This window comes from Salvelinus sp. IW2-2015, linkage group LG13 (assembly GCF_002910315.2).
Source record: "Salvelinus sp. IW2-2015 linkage group LG13, ASM291031v2, whole genome shotgun sequence".
In the NCBI taxonomy this organism is placed as follows: domain Eukaryota; kingdom Metazoa; phylum Chordata; class Actinopteri; order Salmoniformes; family Salmonidae; genus Salvelinus; species Salvelinus sp. IW2-2015.
The window spans coordinates 33,557,958-33,571,591 of NC_036853.1; the positions used below are offsets into that span (position 1 = coordinate 33,557,958).

A 13,634-nucleotide genomic window follows, 5' to 3' on the forward strand; every position below is an offset into this window, starting at 1 on the left:
CCAGGGACACAATAATCAGAGATATGGATTAAGGCATACTACACGTCAGGATTGTTGTCTCTCCTGCGCAACAATCCCAGTCTTTTCAAATGTAAATCGGCCTAGAAATCATTTAAAGGGTTGGTCTGGGCAGGCTGTGGCCCTGACCTGGATGCGTCCTAAATTACACCCTATTCCCTCTTATAGTGCAACTACTTTTGTACCAGTCCCATATGGTGCAATTTGGGACACAGCCCCAGTACAGCCAGGCAGGCAGGCGACGTGGCCAGGGCAGGAGCAGAACAAGAGACAGGACACAGGGAGCATGATTCCCTTAAGCCAGGAGCTTAATATATTTACACAGGGAGTGACAATCATTGAGTTACACCTCAGCTCTTAACACAGCGTAGCACACCGTACCCCCCAGTCACAGAACTTAATCAGATGGTGTTACAACACAGGGGACAGTGGCCTGAGAGGTATGCGGTACAAGTCTCAAAGTCATCCTGTCTGAGAGATGGACCATGTGGGTCAGTGAAAGAGAGAGATAGAGAGAGAGTAGAGGACAGAAGAGGAGACGGAGAGAGAGGGACAGAGAGAGGGACCTTCTCCCAGATCCTTCAGGTTTCGGGGCTGTCGCTGGGCAATACGGACTTCAGCTCCCTCCAAAGATTTTCTATTGGTTTCAGGTCTGGAGACTGGCTAGGCCACTCCACACTTGAATGCTTCTTACGGAACCACTTCCTTAGTTGCCCTGGCTGTGTGTTCGGGTCGTTGTCATGCTGGAAGACCCAGCCACGACCCATCTTCAATGCTCTTACTGAGGGAAGGAGGTTGTGGCCAAGATCTCGCGAAAACATGGCCCATCCATCCTCCCCTCAATACGGTGCAGTCGTCCTGTCCCCTTTGCAGAAAAGCATCCCCAAAGAATGATGTTTCCACCTCCATTGCTTCACGGTTGGGATTGGTGTTCTTGGGGTTGTACTCATCCTTCTTCAATCACCCCAGACCGAGGGTGATTGACCGTCATCTTGAACTTCTTCCATTTTCTAATAATTGCCAACAGTTGTTGCCTTCTCATCAAGCTGCTTGCCTATTGTCCTGTAGCCCATCCCAGCCTTGTGCAGGTCTACAATTTTATTCCCGATGTCCTTACACAGCTCTCTGGTCTTGGCCATTGTGGAGAGGTTGGAGTCTGTTGATTGAGTGTGTGGACAGGTGTCTTTTATAACAGGTAACGAGTTCAAACAGGTGCAGTTAATACAGGTAATGAGTGGAGAACAGGAGGGCTTCTTAAAGAAAACTAACAGGTCTGTGAGAGCCGGAATTCTTACTGGTTGGTAGGTGTTCAAATACTTATGTCATGCAATAAAATGCAAATTAATTACTTAAAAAATCATGCAATGTGATTTTCTGGATTTTTGTTTTAGATTCCGTCTCTCACAGTTGAAGTGTACCTATGATAAAAATTACAGACCCTACATGCTTTGTAAGTAGGAAAACCTTCAAAATCGGCAGTGTATCAAATACTTGTTCTCCCCACTGTATATAATATATATATATATATATATACCCCTTTTACACCCCAATTTCGTGGTATTCAATTGGTAGTTAGTTGTCTCAACGCTGCAACTCCCGTAAGGCCTCAAGAGAGAGAGAGAGGCGAAGGTCGAGAGCCGTGCGTCCTCTGAAACACAACCCAAACCAAGCGCATTGCTTAACCTGGAAGCCAGCTGCACCAATGTGTTGGAGGAAACCACGTACACCTGGCAACCATGTCAGCTTGCACTCTGCCACAGGAGTCGGTAGTGCGCGATGGGACAAGGATATCCCTGCGGCACTGTAATGCAGTGCCTTAGACCACTGCGCCACTCAGGAGGCCCTGCTCCGTTAATCTTTTCCTTGGTCCTGACTGGTCTCCAGTACCTGCCGCTGAAAATATCCCACAGCATGATGCTGCACCACCATGCTTCACCATAGGGATGGTGCCAGTTTTCCTCCAGACGTGACGCTTGGCATTCAGGCCAAAGAGTTTAATCTTGGTTTCATCAGACCAGAGAATCTTGTTTCTCATGCTTGAGAGTCTTAGGGTGCCTTTTGGCAAACTCCAAGAGGGCTATCATGTGCCTTCTACTGAGGAGTGCCTTCCTTCTGGCCACTCTACCATAGATGTCCTGATTGGTGGAGTGCTGCAGAGATGGTTGTGCTTCTGAAAGGTTCTCCCATCTCCACAGACGAACTCTAGAGCTCTGTCAGAGTGACCATCAGGTCTCTGGTCACCTCCCTGACCAAGGCCTTTCTCCCCGATTGCTCAGTTGGACGGACGGCCAGCTATAGGAAGAGTCTTGGTGGTTCCAAACATCTTCCAATTAATTAATGATGGAGGCCAATGTGTTCTTGGGGACCTTCAATAATGCAGAAATGTTTTTTATTTTTAATAAAATTAGCAAAAATTTCTTGTTTTGACTTTGTCCTTATGGGGATTGTGTGTAGATTGCTGAGAAAAAAATATATTTAATCCATTTTAGAATAAGTGTCAAGGCTCAGGAGAAGAACCAGATGCAGACAGTTTCGAAGTAACAAAAGTTTAAACAAACAGGGGGGGCAGGCAGAGGTCAGTAGTCCAGAGCAGAGTCCGAAAGGACAGAACAGCAGGCAGGCTCAGGGTCCGGGCAGGCAGAGGTCAGTAATCCAGGGTGGTGTGACAAGGTACAGAACGACAGGCAGGCTCAAGGTCAGGGCAGGCGAGATGTTCAAAAAACGGAAAAGCTAGAAAACAGGAACTAGAGACAGAAAGGCGCACGGACAAAACGCTGGTAGGCTTGACAAACCGAAATGAACTGGCAACAAACAAACAGAGAACACAGGTAAAATACACAGGGGATAATGAGGAAGATGGGGACACCTGGAAGGGGGTAGAGACAAGCAAAAAGACAGGTGAAACAGATCAGGGTTGACAATAAGGCTGTAACGTAACAAAATGAGGAAAAAGTGAAGGGTCTGAATACTGTCCGAAGGCACTGTATATGTTCAATTCTATTCGTATTTGTGGATAAAATTTCCTTCTACATGATGCATTTCATGAAGGTTTTCGATTAGAAGAAATGAATCCACGGAAAATATATAAATTTACGTATATCTTAAATGACCGGCTTTTCATGAATTTGATAATATAATCTTGAAGGCCATCAAAAAAAAACAGTGTGGGACACGATCCAGGAAGAAGACTGTCATAAATATTATAATAATATAGGTATTACTTCCACTGTATGTGGTAAACATGACCGTGCCACGACTTACTGTGTCCCCATATTCCACTCTGACCTCCTGTTCCCTGTACTGTCCCCGGTGACTTCCTCTATGGAGTGTGTGACAGGTGGCTCACTATAGCACAGCACGGATCACACACACACACACACAAAGCTGAACAGTCTCACTTCATAGGACATCTCGTAGGCCGGGCTAACAGGCTTTCTCCGCTGCGGCATCGATAAGGGTTTAACAACCCCGTTTCCTCTCCTCATCCCCCTCTTCTCCTCTGCTACTCGTCTCTCTGACAAAATGTCCATGCAGTGTTACAGTACCCCCGGAGCCCAGAGAGAACAAGAACATGCACATGGACACGTAATCAGATCTCACTCTCTCCCTCTGTATGACCTATTCCCTCCCTCACTCCCTTTCTAACACCCTCTTCCTCTATTTCACACACTGTCCTCTCCTTTATCTTCTCAGGGGGCTAAACACTATCTCCTCTTCCTCTATTTCACACACTGTCCTCTCCTTTATCTTCTCAGGGGGCTAAACACTATCTCCTCTTCCTCTATTTATCACACTGTCCTCTCCTTTATCTTCTCAGGGGGCAAAACACTATCTCCTCTTCCTCTATTTATCACACTGTCCTCTCCTTTATCTCCTCAGGGGGCTAAACACTATCTCCTCTTACTCTCTCTTCTTGCTCTTTCTCCTCTCTCTACAGGCATGGGTCATACCTGGGCTCGTTTACCAGTCACCTCACCTGATCCCTCCCCCCCTGTCTCTGTGTGTCCCTGCTGGAGCTCAGGACTCAGGTGGGGGCACAGCTGCACACTGCCGCCTCAGCAGAGGCTCGTCACATACCATGGCACCAGCAAAACCGCCACACTGACTGGGATATACAGAGAGCTGCCACCAGCAAAACCTCCTCACAGATAAAAGCTAACCCAGCCACAGAGGTTACAATGGGCTTCCAAGGGCAAAGCTATAATGAYATGTTAGTACCTTGCAAATCTTTTTTAAGTGCATTGCCCGCTAGAACTCATAACAGCCACTTCAAATTTACATAGATATTAGATAACAGAATGACATGGTTTGTGCTACATAAGTAAAATTACTTTTTTCGAATGTGCAGCTTTAGTACCATACGCAACTCCAGTCCTTAGCAGTTCAAACTGCTCTGTGAATGATTGGAAATACAGCTTTCTGAAGGTTGACAGGTTTACAAAGTCAATCAATCAAACGCATATTATGAAGCCCTTCTTTACATCAGCAGATGTCACRGAGTGCTACACAGACACCCGGCCTAAAACCCCAGACAGCAAGCAATGCAGGTGCAGAAGCACACAAAGTCGAAGGATATCTGTGGGGAAATAGATCCTAACATGTCACGTGGTGTACCCCAGGTGTTTCAGTCAGAATGCACAAGAACTATGGTGGTTTTAAGTGTCAGTCCCAGCTTCCGAAATATACACTTGAAAAGGAGAATGAACACAGATATTGGACTACAATGATATGCTCCCACCAGGGAGTGAGTTGCAATAACAGCTTCTGAGTCAGTGCCTGAGACAAACAGGCAAAGAGATAGCATGACAGACAGAGAGATGGGCTCTGGTAAACAGGCAGCAGCAGGAAGCAGACAGCAGGTAGGAGGCTGCTCCTTCTTGCTCCGCTCTCTCCTCCACCGGCTCCACTATATTGGCTAGCATTTAGGCCAGAAGCAGGCAGCAAACTCTGTCTCTCTCTCTTTACTCTCTCTCCTCTCTGTCTCTCTGTCTCTCTCTCTCCCCCTCCACTCCCTCTCTCTCCTCTCGGTCTCTCTCTCCCTCCACTCCCCCTCTCTCCTCTCTGTCTCTCTCTCTCTCTCCCCCCTCCACTCCACTCTCTCTCCTCTCGGTCCTCTCTCTCTCCCTCCACTCCACTCTCTCTCCCTCCACTCCACTCTCTCCTCTCTCCCTCTCTCTTTCTCCCACAGGCTCCGTCCCTGCTGTTTATTGCAGTGGTAATTCAGTCTGGTAATACGAGACTACTGTTCATTCACTGTCAACAGTGTTTCGGGTTTGCCTTTCTTCAGGGGAGAGCGGAGTGTTGAACAGAGAGGGAGATAGGGAAATGGAGGTGAGAAATAGTACTACATGGATATCCTGTTGTGAATGCAACAAACTGTTTACATTTCAGTGGAATTGCTGTATACAGTATGAAATGTCATAGGCTACTGTGAGCGCAACATATTCCACTTTAAGTTGCCAAGAGTCCTTTCTTCTCAATGCTTGTCAAGTCAATTACTCTGGACCAGCTCTGATAATAACAGTGTAATAATCTGTGAGCGTGTGATGAAAGAGTGACTGTATGAATAGAGGCTGTGCTCCACAATGCAATGAGTGGGAATGTAACTGTGAATAGAGACTGTGCTCCACAGTGTGTAACCAGGCATCATGCTGCTCTAATGACCACCCCTCCGCAGGCAGCTAGCTCTACACCAGTCAGCCAGGCAGATAGCTCCTACACCCAGGCTCAGAGTCAGGCAGGCTGCACCACTCAGCTGTCTTGTCAGCTATTTCAGTCCCCTTAGGGAGCTACTCAGGGAGGGGGGGATACCATTATATCAATACTAATAATAATCTATTCAACCCTTAATAAAGCTGAGCAAAAAAAGACTGTATAAAATAAATACAAATACCAAGTTATTGTATGCTCCCAAAAATTTGAAAATTATATTATTCTATACTAATACAATTGCTTAGAGAAAGAGATTTTGTTTAATAACAAGTAAAAAAAAAAAAATATCAGAAGATACATCAAAATTATTGCCACACCTAAAGATTCTTGTAAATAAAATACAATAAAATCTGCCTTAATATTCAACTTTTTTAAGTTCATCTCATTTTAAGGAACCGTATTGCGGCCTTCTATGGCTTCCTGTTTCACTAGGGTATAAAAATGAGGTAACACCCATTTCAAATATGTTTGTCATCCATCACCATTGGGAAAGGCAAAGAACTCACAAATTAAAAGAGACAAATGGTTGTTGACCTTCATAAAATCAGGCAACGGGTTTAAAAAAAATGAAAGAAAAAAACAAATATACCATGTACCACTATTAGGGCAACCATTAAGAAGTTTAAAACCAGTGGAACAGTGGTAAACTTGCCTGGTAGAGGATCCAAGAGTATCTTGTCCCCACACACAGTGGGGAAGATGGTTCGGGAGGCAAGAAAAGTCCAAGAGCCACAGTTGGAGAATTACAGAACTTAAATTGCATCTTAGGGTTATCAAGTTGCCAAATGTACAATTTGACACCACATCCATGCCAATAGGCTATTTGGAAGGGTTGCCATGAAAAAGCCTTTATTGAGAGCAACCAACAACCAACCGGGTGCCATGGTCAGATGAGAATAAAATAGAGCTCTTTGGCCACGTACATCAGTGGTGGGTTTGGCCTCGAAAGAAGAACGCATATGCAGACAATAACCTCATACCTACTGTARAATATGGTGGTGGATCTTTGATGTTATGGGGCTGTTGTGCTTCCACTGTTCCTGGGGCCCTTGTTAAAGTCAACGGCATCATGAATTCTACCGAGTACAAGGACATTTTAGCCCCCCAGAAAACTGTCTGCCTCTGTCAGGGGCCTGTTTGAAAACTTGGCCACAAGTGGATCTTCCAGCGAGTCAATGACCCCAAGCGCACATCAAATCCACAAAGAAATGGTTAACTCACCACAAAAAATGTTGCAATGGCCCATCGCAGTCTCTGTGGTTTGAAGTCCATAAGTGCAGACCGAAGAATATCAAGAATAAGGAAAGAGTCTGTATGGAAGAATGGCCTAAGATCCCTCCCAATGTGCTCTCCAATCTCATTAAACATTATAGAAAAAGGATAAGTGCCATTATCATCGCAAAGGAAGGGTGCACAAAGTATTGACAATTTGGGTGCCAATAATTTTGATACCAAGATCTTTTGGAGATATTTTTAATTAGAAAATCTTTTTCTCTGAGCAATTGTATTACTACAAAACGATATTGTTTTTGAGCATACAATATAGCTCAGTATTTGTATTATATTTCTTATGCAGTCTTTCTGCTCATCTTTATCAAGGGGGCCAAACATTTTGGAGGCGAATGTATCTGTATGCAGCCTTGTGTATTTGTGTGTTTTTTGTGTGTATTTGTGTGTGTTTTGTGTGTGTGTGTTTTGTGTGTTTTGTGTGTGCAAGGTGGCGATGAAGGGTACGTCCTGTTCTACGAGGGGCAGATTTTAGAACTGCTGTCTGCTATTGACACACGCAGCCGCACTATCCAGGAGAGGGGTGGGCAGAGAGAGGGTGACATGCACACACCGCCCGCGTGAGTCTCACCTGTTCCAGAGAGGCTCTAAATAATTAAACAGCTTAACTAATAGCAGGAGGTGAGGCGGTAGTTTGATGCCTCATCCTTCCCTCTTCCGTCAAACCTCCACCCATGCCTCACCTTCCACTGTCATATTTTTCTATTTAACCTTATTTATCCAGGTTAGTCTCACTGAGATGAAATCTATTTTCCAAGAGAGACCTGGTTAATGGGCACGGAAAACCCTCTATATCCTCCACACCCATTAACATCCATCTCCTCTCTCAACCCGTTTCCTCCCTACCTCCACACCACTCCCCTCCTCCCTCCCGTTGACCTGAGGAGTGTCAGCATAGTTATATGTCTGACACCATCCACCCTGGATAAGGACGCCGTTAAAATGAAGCTAGTCGGGCTCACACAACGGTCCACACTAAATACTCTGTCATGTCAAAGTGGAAGACAAATGCTAACATTTGTTTAAATTAAAATGTCAAATAAAACATTAATATTGATGTTAGAATCACCTTTGGCAGCGATTACAGCGTTGTCTTTCTGGTTAAGTCTCGAAGAGCATTGCAACCCTGGATTGTACAATATTTGCCCATCTTTCTTTAAAAGATTCTTCATGCATTGTCAAGTTGGTTGTTGATCATTGCTAGACAGCCATTTTTAGCGAGTCAATGACCCCAAGCGCACATCAAAATCCACAAAGAAATGGTTAACTCACCACAAAAAATGTTGCAATGGCCATCGCAGTCTCTGTGGTTTGAAGTCCATAAGTGCAGACCGAAGAATATCAAGAATAAGGAAAGAGTCTGTATGGAAGAATGGCCTAAGATCCTAGAATGGCCTAAAAAACTCCCTAGTCCTTGCCGATGACAAGCATACCCATTACATGATGCAGCCACCACCATGCTKGAAAATATGAAGAGTGGTACTCAGTGATGTGTTGGATTTGCCCCAAACATAATGTRTTGTATTCAGGACAAAAAGTAAATTTCTTTGCCACATTTTTTTGCAGTTTTACTTTAGTGCCTGCCTTATTGCAAACAAAATGCATGTTTTGGAATATTTTTATTCTGTACAAGCTTCCTTCTTTTCACTCTATCATTCAGGTTAGTATTGTGGAGTAACTACAATGTTGTTGATCCATCCTCAGTTTCTCCTTTCACAGCCATTTAACTCGGTAACTGGTTTAAAAATCACCATTTGCCTCATGGTGAAATCTCTGAGCAGTTTCCTTTCTCTCCATCAACTGACTTATGAAGAATGCCTGTATCTTTGTAGTGGCTTGGTGTRWTGATACACCATCCAAAGTGTAATCAATAACTTCACCATGCTCAAAGGGATATTCAATATTTTTTTTATTTTTAACCATCTACCAATAGGTGCCCTTGCAAGGCATTGGAAGACCTCCCTGGTTTTTGTCGTTGAATCTGTGCTTGGAATTCACTGTTTGACTGAGGGACCTTACAAATACTTGTATGTGCGGGGTACAGAGATGGGGAAGTCATTCAAGTCAACAAAATCATGTTAAACAATATTATTGCACACAGAGTTAGTCCATGCAACTTATTATGACTTGTTTAAAAAAAAATGACTCCTGAACGTATTTTGGCTTGTCATAACGAAGGGGTTAAATACTTATCCTCTTAATTAAGTCATTTCATCTTTAAATTTTGTATTAATTAGTAAAAATGTCTAAAAACATATTTCCACTTTGATATTATGGGGAATTGTGTGTAGATCTGTGACACAAAATATAAATGTAATACATTTTCAATTCAGGCTGTAACACAACAAAATGTGTAAAAAGTCAAGGGGTGTGAATACATTCTGAAGGCACTGTGCACACAAAGGCACACACACCAGGTCTGCAAATACTATGGGAGACAGGAGAAGTGAGCAGACTGGTTTTCCTCCCTCATTTCCTCACTACCTTCTCTTTCTCATAAAATAGTGCTCAAGGACCCCTGATCTGTTGGCTTCTGAGTTGAGTTGACACTACACTCTTAAAAATGCTGGGTTAAAAACAACCCAATTTGGGTTATTTGGTAACCCAGCRCTGGGTAAATATTGGACAGAACACRCGCTTGGTTATTTTACCCAGCCAGTTGGGTTGCGTGAATAACCCAACAAATTGGGTATTAGGATTACCCAAGCATGGGTTAATTTAACCATCAGTTAAATCTTTTTTACTCTCATGCTGAGTTGACCTAGCAGCTGGGTCTTAATGTAATACTTAGGTTATTTTCAGGAGGCGTGGCTTATTAGCGGCAGGCCTTTCAGCTAGATCTTATTGGCCACTGGTGAGAGTAAATGCCATTCCTGTTCATCATGTTAAGTTTCAAAGGTGTTATCAAAGGTGTTTTCACGTGCTCCACTAAGGTAGTTATTTATCTTATAACTTGTCGTTGTGGTAAAAATGATGTGGGTAAAACAACGCGTGAATTAAAAGTACGTATCTCAGAGCATCGTAGCACCATTAGGTGCAAAAACTCGACGTACCCAGTTGCGGCCCACTTTTTGGAAGCGAACCACTCGATTTCGTCTCTGCGTTATATTGGCATCGAACACGTCACCCTCCCTAGGAGAGGGGGTGACCTTGATAATTTATTGTTAAAACGAGAGGCTGCCTGGATCTTTAACTTAAAGACCCTTGCTCCCTTCGGTCTCAACGTAGACTTTGATCTGAAGCCATTCTTGTGATTATTGTGACTTTGCCATTGTAATTGTTTGTAAGCTTGTGTAGTCTAAAATGAATCTATGATCGTATGCTATCCATTTGTTTTTTTCTATGCTGTTCTTTGTATGCCATTTTAATATTTGATAATTAACCAATGATATTAGGCCACACTTGGCCATGATTACAGACACCTGTGTCTTTTGACACTATATAAACGAGTCATACCGCAGTGTTTGATCATACCCTGATGAAGACAGCTTGGCTGTCGAAACGTTGGACATTAMATTTTTGCATCTGAGCTCCTAGAGTGTGCGGCTCTCCTTTATTTTCATCATGTTAAGTTTACCGACTGCAGATTGACATTTTCATTATTTTCTTTTTGCATTTTACACATTGTCATATAATTGTAACATTATTTATTATATATTATAATATGGTATACCACCTTATTGTATCCCAACAATGGGATTTACATAGGCTTTTAGGGAACTCATGCACTTCTGTACGCCTCAATGAAGCTACAAAAATGTAAATGTTCCACTTTAACATGTGATAACTATACAACAGAACAGAAGAACAGGAATGACATTTACTCTCATGGGTGGCTAAAAATAACTATCTGAAAGCCACACCCCTACTAAACTATGGCTCCGGTCTTCTGATCTGACACGCTGGGTCATATCTCAATAACCYAGCGCCAATAACCCAGCAACCAGCATCAATTACCCAGCAGTTTTTAAAGAAAACAACTCAGCTAAGGGACCCAACGCCTGCAACCCAGCAGCTAGGTCAACCAAACAACCCAGCATTTTTTAGAGTGTAATAATGTGGAAACCACATCTTTCTCTCTCTGTCTCTCCRCCTCACCTGCTTGGCTCTCTATGTGTGTCTCTGGCTTTATAGTGTTTCTCGTACTGTTTCATTGGCTCCTCCAGCAGCTCTGGGCTCTGTGTGTGTTGGTTCTTCCTGGTTGTCTCCCTGCCCTGGCACCCTGCCTGCCTCTGGCTGGGAAATGTTAGCTAGTCTGGAGGAACTCGCAATCAGCCTCTAGTTTATTACGTATACCCCAAGACCATACAGTATGACTGAATGGAACAGTATTGTAGCCTACCCACCATAATACAAGCAGTTACAGAAATGGGATATTACATTGGGAATTCTCAAGTTCATAAACAAATTCCAATCCTGATTTGATCAATATATCTAGGCCTATAGGTTTGTGRAGAATTTAAGTGTATTGTTAGAACAGGGCTATTAGTAGGCTATATCCTAAACATTATGGACTGTGCAGAGAATGAATACCATCACATTTTCCCACCTGCTGAATTCAAATAAGCCTATTGTCCTACTATAAAACCCTTATTAAACCCTTACTAAAATATTATAAGCGTTCAATAATTTTCAAACAAATGTTTGATGTGCAATTACAAATGTCCGTTCAACGTCGTAGTACGTCCACCACGTTCAACGGACATTTGTATTTGCACATTAAACATTTCTCTACTTAAGAGAATGCCATATTGTAGCGATTTGATTGTCATTTCACAACATCAAAAACGACTCACGCATATCGTGCAAATAAATGGCTCATATCAAGTCTATGTCCGCGTTGTTAGGCTGAATAAAAAATGCAAACCATTTATATTGGCTTCACTTCTATTTGTTAAATTGWAGCCTAAACTACGGCAGGAGTTGTCGCTAGTGGCAAATATGTGSGTGCATCGGTCACATTGTAGAAATGATTAACAAACTTGAGGCAAAGGTAGTCTGTTTGATATAATTCCTCGCTGCACGTTAACCACAAAGAAATAACGCGCATTGAGCGCGGCCGTCTTTAAATGCCTTTCAGAATTTACATTGTTTAGCCTTTCTAGGAATTAGCCTGCTAAAAATGCTGATGTTTACATATGAATATGATCATTCCTGATCGCATAGCCTAGACAAGACTCGTAGCAAAATTAACGGTYCTCCTAAACCGTTAAAGTTTATTATGTTCGTTTTTCTGCAAATAAACTACAACTAAGTATAGCAAAGTATTGCGTAAGAGCACGCCAGAAATCATTTTTTACTTTGAGAGAGACGCAAAACATTAGCCTAGCCTACAACAAGCCAACTTCACTCCATCTGTCAAAATAGAGAATAGCGCACCTGGTTGGTTGTATCTTGTGGCAGGTTTTTAATGAGGATTTTCCTCCTGTTGCTCAGCTCGTGGCGAGTTTTCTCCAGCCTCTTCTCAATTTCATCCGGTTCCAAATCGGGTAAGTCTCGGAGACTGGTCCCCTCGGAACCTGCGTCCTCATCCTGACGGATCTCCGGGCTGTCAGAATCCAGGAAAGGTGCGTTTTCATGGTTTAAAGAGTGAACGCTCGGCGGCTGGATGGAGGAAGCTGCCGCCATCTTGAGTAGCTGTGAATGAAAGTGAGTGGAGGCAGCGGTAGGTGAGCTATGAAACCATGGATAATATTTTATCGCCATCCTGTGGTAGACTATACCCTATGGCTAATTAACTAAATGTTACCTGTCAATAAGCACATCATAGAGAGGYTATAGCAATACAGAGAAGGGGAAACGAATCTACAGGTTGCATAATTCGTTTTATGAAAAAGCATAATGCATGCATATACTCTATTTCAAATAAACATTGCTCAAATATATACTGAACAAAAATATAAAGTCAACATGCGACAATTTCAATGATTTTACAGAGTTACAGTTCATATTTGGAAATCAGTCAATTTAAATAAATGAATTAAGGCCCTAATCTATATATTTCACATGACTGGGCAGGGGCACAGCCATAGGTGGGCTTGGGAGGGCATAGGCCCACCCACTTGGGACGGGTTGGACCTCCTTCCAAATTCTCTAAAACGACGTTGGAGGCGGACTATGGTAGAGAAATGAACATTAAATTCTCTGACAACAGCTCTGGTGGACATTCCTGCAGTGAGCATGCCAATTGCACTCTCTCTCAAAACTTGAGATATTTGTGGCATTGTGTTCATTACAAGGTGCATCTGTGTAATGATCATGCTGTTTATTCAGCTTCTTGATACCTGTAAGGTAGATGGATTATCTTGGCAAAGTAGAAATGCTCACTAACAGGGATGTAAACACATTTTTGCACAAAATTTGAGAGAAATAAGCTTTTTGTGCGTATRGAACATTTTGRGGATCTTTTATTTCAGCTCATGAAACATGGGACCAACACGTTACATGTTGCATTTATATTTTTGTTCAGTATACATTGCAATGTAGGATAAAAGCCCCAGGCAACACTTTATTTAKCCTATAAATAAGAAATAAATAGGCCTAAAATTAAACCAGGACGAGGAAAATGGAATACCATGTCCCCCTGCTGTGCAGATTATAAACATGAATGGCCAGGA

General features: G+C 42.9%; 1 pseudogene; it reads right to left on the reverse strand.

The window, feature by feature from the left end:
• LOC111971361 (ribonucleoprotein PTB-binding 2-like) overlaps positions 1–12,663 on the reverse strand; it is a 72,270-nt pseudogene extending 59,607 nt beyond the window's left edge.
• Between the last annotated feature and the right edge of the window lie 971 nt (positions 12,664–13,634).